We start from the raw sequence: 5,074 nt of genomic DNA, 5'->3' as shown, positions 1-5,074 counted from the left end.
AACTGGAATACCACTAAGCAATAATAAGGAACAGTTCTGATATATGCTACAACACAGGTAAACTTTATGAAAGAAGCCAGGCGAAAATAACTACTTATTATATGAAACTTCTAGAAAGAGCAAAACAGACAGAAAGCAAACCAATGGTTACCTAAGACTGAGGGTAGAAGCAAGAATTAGCTCCAAATAGGCACAAGGGAACTTTTAGGAGTGATTGATATGTTCTAACACTGGATTGTGATGATAATTGCACAACTATAAGAGTTCTCTAGTTTTAGTTCTTAAATTTACGTTTTTGATTCATTTGGAATTGACTTTTGTGTATGGCGTGAGGTGATGGTCCAACTATGGTTTTTTTTTTTGGCCTGTAGATATCCTGTTTTCAGGCTTCCCAGGTGGTGCTGGTGGTAAGGAACCAGCCTGCCAGTGCAGGACACACAAGAGACACAGGTTCGATCCCTGGGTTGGGAAGATCCTCTCGAATGGGGCATGGAAACCCACTCCAGGATTCTTGCCTGGAGAATCCCATGGACAGAGGAGCCTGGCAGGCTATGGTCCATAGCATTGCAAAGAGTAGGGCATGACTGAAGTGATTTAGCACACATATCCTGTTTTCACAAAAATACACTGTTGAGAAGACCTAGACCTGTCTCCCACTGAATGGACTTGGTACTCTTGTCAAAAATCAATTGACCATAGATATGAGAATTTATTTCTGGGCTCTCAACTTTATTCCATTGTTCTATATGTCTATCGTTATGCCAGTGTCACACTGTATTGACAAGTATAGCTTTGTACATTAGGAAATTAGGAAACTGAGTTCTTCAAGATTGTTTTGGCTCTTGAGGGTCTTTTGAAATTCCATATGAATTTTAGGATGGGTTTTTCCATTCCTGAAAAAAAGAGCAAGAAAAGCCATTGGAATTTTGAAAGGAATTGCATTGAATCTGTATATCAGCTTCCCAATCTGTGAACATGGGCTATTTTTCCATTTATCTAGGTTTTCTTTAATTTCTTTCAGCAACTATTTTGTAATTCTAACCTGGGTAAGATAGTTCTTTGAGACACTAGTCCATCATCTTCTCAGTCTGCTGGTTTTCTAAATAAAGTTGCAATTCCTCGCCCCAATACTTCTTCTCTTGATTTATTGGCCTGTGGTATGGTAGTACAGCCTTGAACCTGGAAACATTTTCTTGCCTAATTGCTCTAGCTAGAACTTCTAGTACAATGTTGAAAAGAAGTGGCAAAAATCAAGATCTTTTGATATCTTCCTGATGTTCAGTCACTAAGTCATGTCCAACTATTTGTGACCCCCATGAACTGCAGTACTCCAGGATTCCCTATCCTTCACTGTCTCCTGGAGTTTGCTCAAACTCATGTCCATTGAATCAGTGATGCCATTCAACCACCTCATCCTCTGTCGTCCCCTTCTCCTCCTGCCTTCAATCTTTTCCAACACCAGGGTCTTTCCCAGTGAGTTGGTTCTTCGAGTCAGGTGGCCAAAGTATTGGATCTTCAGCTTCAGCATCAGGCCTTTCAATGAATACTCAGGGTTGATTTCCTTTAGGATTGACTGGTTTGATCTCCTTGTGGTCCAAGGGACTCTTAAGAGTCTTCTCCAGCACCACAGTTTGAAAGCATCAGTTCTTCAAGGAAAATCTTTCAGTCTTTCACATTAGGTTTTTTACATGGCCATTATCATGTTGAAGAATTTCCCTCTATTTCTATTTGTTGAGTGTTTTTATCTTGAAAGAATATTGGATTTTGTCAAATAAATTTTCTGCATCAGTTGAGATGTTGATGGTCATTTCCCCCCTCATTCTATTAATGAGATATATAGAATTGATTAATTTTATATGTGAAACCAACCTTCCATTCTTGGGATAAATCCCAATTGGTAATGATTAAATTAATCCTTTTATATTCATAAGGGAATGTTGGTCTGTAGTTTTCTTATAGTGTCATTTGCTTTGTTCTTAGGGTAATAGTAAAAGAGATCTGAGCAACACTGTTACAAGTTTGACTTAAAAGATATATACTGTGAACCTGCATGTGTATATATGTGTGTTTGTGTGTATTTGTTTGTGAAGAGAGAGAGAATATTTTGTATCCACAACTAAACAACACTAATCTTTTAATTACTCAAAGAACACAGAGATTTCTATAAATCCCCCAAAGTCTCTTACCACAATGTATAAATAGCTGCTGCTGCAGCTAAGTTGCTTCAGTCATGTCTGACTCTGTGCGACCCCATAGACGGCAGCCCACCAGGCTCCTCTGTCCCTGGAATTCTCCAGGCAAGAATACCGGAGTGGGTTGCCATTTCCTTCTCCAGTATTAATAGCAAATGGTTTTTTAAAAAATCACTTGAATTTCTAAAACCATCTTTCCAGATAATTCAGTTCAAAGTAGAAATAAAAATCTGTTCATTAAATAATAACAATGACAGCTCTACTTTGTATACTAGCAAAACCCTTCTCTGAGGAAAATTTACATTACTAAGTAGCTTTTATTAGAAAGCAAAAAAGAAAAGAAATGAATGAAATGAGTTCATTGAGTTAAGGATCTTTGTTTGCAAACAACAGAAATCACTTTGGACAAAATAGAAAAAAATTTGGTTCAATTCAGAACTGAAAGAAACAGCTAGAAAAACACCGGTCTATAAAGGGCAGAAATCACAGGTGGCTCTGGGGTTGCTTTCTGAACCAGGAAACAGAAAGCAGTGAATCAGTACAGGATGAATCAATTACTAGATGAATCAGCTACAGCTGTTTCAAGTCTTTTGATTTTGCTTAAGATTTAGTTGCCATGGAGAGTGCATAAAATTAGCCTAGGTCAGGTTTCGTGTCTATTTCTTAATCTAGAAAAGTTCAGAGTGTCTTCACTGATGGTTTCACCAAGTAGTACCTAATGGGGACATGACTTCCTCAAGAAAAATTGGAATGGTGCTATCAGAGGAAGGGGCAATGAATACGGTATAGCAAAACAACAAATTGTCCATTATGCACCATTTGATGCTAGATTTTTGCCAGGATGTTCACTACAGCGTTTATTTATAGTATCATAAGGTTACTTATCTTTATGGTAAAAAGCATTTATCTCACCATAAAGTTATGAGATCTCAACATTAAATGAACTGATAAATACAAAGTATTTAAGATCATCTATGATACAGCCATTATAACTATGTTTTGAACAAATATGTAAAGAATAGAAAAAACTTACTAAGGATAAGAAGAATAAAATCTGTTTAGAGTCTATGGATTAAATTTAGTTAAAGCATTTTATTTATGCATGTAACCAACTCCTGAGAAAAATATGAAATATGTGTGCGCGTATCCATAAACTAACATCTGAACCTGTAAAGGTCACCTTATTTGGGAAAAGGGTCTTTGTAGATGTAAACATAATTAAATGAATGATCTTGAGATCATCTTAGATTGTCCTCATGACTTAGATCTAATGACCAAGGTCCTTAAAAGAGACAGAAGACAAGACAGACATAAAGAAGACATGGCCATGTGAAGACAGAGTTTAGAGTAATGCGACCACAAGCATAAGAATGACTGGAGTCGGGGATTTGCGAAGATGGCGGCTCCGGGGGTGTTGGAGTCAGACCTGCCAAATGCTGTGGCATTTCTGTAAAACCTCCAGGAGCAGGTGATGGCTGTCACGGCACAAGTGCAAACTCTGACCAAAAAAGTTAAAGCTAAAGCTTATCCTACAGAGAAGGGTCTCAGCCTTTTGGAAGTAAAAGATCAGCTGTTGCTCATGTACCTTATGGATTTGAGCCATCTCATCCTGGACAAAGCCTCAGGAGGTTCTCTTCAGGGACATCCTGCAGTTTTGAGACCGGTGGAGATTGGCACGGTTTTGGAAAAGCTTCGTCCTTTGGACCAAAAACTGAAGTATCAGATTGACAAAATGGTGAAGACTGCAGTGACAGGCAGCCTTAGTGAGAATGACCCACTCCGTTTTAAGCTTAATCCCAGCAATATGATGCGCAAGTTGAGCTCTGAGGATGAGGAGGAAGATGAAACAGAGGAAGGCCAGTCTGCGGCTTCAGGGAAGAAATCTGGAAAAGGAACAGCTAAGAAATATGTCCCACCATGCTTGGTTCCAGTGCATTATGATGAAACAGAAGCTGAGCGGGAGAAGAAGCGCCTAGAACGAGCCAAGAGACGGGCGTTGAGCAGCTCTGTCATTCGTGAGCTAAGGGAGCAGTATTCAGATGCTCCAGAGGAAATCCGAGATGCTCCAGAGGAAATCCGAGATGCTCCAGAGGAAATCCGAGACGATCGGCATCCTCACGTTACTCGCCAGAGTCAGGAGGATCAACACAGGATTAACTATGAGGCGAGCATGATGGTGCGTTTAAGTGTCAGCAAGCGGGAGAGAGGACGGCGAAAATGAGCAAATGTCATGAGCTCGCAGCTTCATTCCCTCACGCACTTCAGTGACATCGGTGCTCTGACAGGAGGAACCCCTCATCTTGACGAGGATCAAAATCCTAAGAAGCGGAAGAAGATACCTAAGAAAGGTCGGAAGAAGAAAGGTTTTCGGAGGCGGCGGTGATTATGGTTGTATATACTTAATTTATTTTTGTCATCCGGGATACTTCTAATTTCATTGTATGTAGGTTTTTTCTTTGGAATTAATTAATCATTTACTCCGGACATGTGGAAAGATCTTTATTAATAAAATTGATTTTACTTAAAAAAAAAAAAAAAAAAAAAAAGAACGACTGGAGTCTCCAGAAGCTGGAAGAAGCACGAAACTGTTCTCTTCACTCTTGAAAGGAGTGCAGCCCTGCTATAGACAGAAAGAAAAAAATATACAACCTAAATATTGGAAGTTATGTTTTACTCTGGGATCTTACTCAGGACTATAGCCCAGGAATGTAGCCTTTCAAATAGTTCTGAGGAATTGTTCCTAAGAGAGAAGGGAGGAACAGGATATTTAGGAGTTTTTACTTAAAAAGAATGTATTTGGATGTCAAAATATTACTGCTAATCACACACAAAAAAATCTTAACGATTTTGGTGCTTTTTATACAAGAGAAGATGCAAAAGTC

The 5,074-nt window shown here is 38.9% G+C and overlaps 1 pseudogene; it reads left to right on the top strand.

The window, feature by feature from the left end:
* The first annotated feature begins 3,588 nt into the window (after positions 1–3,588).
* LOC133065611 (neuroguidin-like) lies at positions 3,589–4,653 on the top strand (annotated as a pseudogene).
* Positions 4,654–5,074: the final 421 nt, after the last annotated feature.

Source organism: Dama dama, chromosome 11, assembly GCF_033118175.1.
Source record: "Dama dama isolate Ldn47 chromosome 11, ASM3311817v1, whole genome shotgun sequence".
NCBI lineage: Eukaryota > Metazoa > Chordata > Mammalia > Artiodactyla > Cervidae > Dama > Dama dama.
Note: the sequence above shows the minus strand (reverse complement) of the source record. Positions and strands in the feature narration are given on the sequence as shown.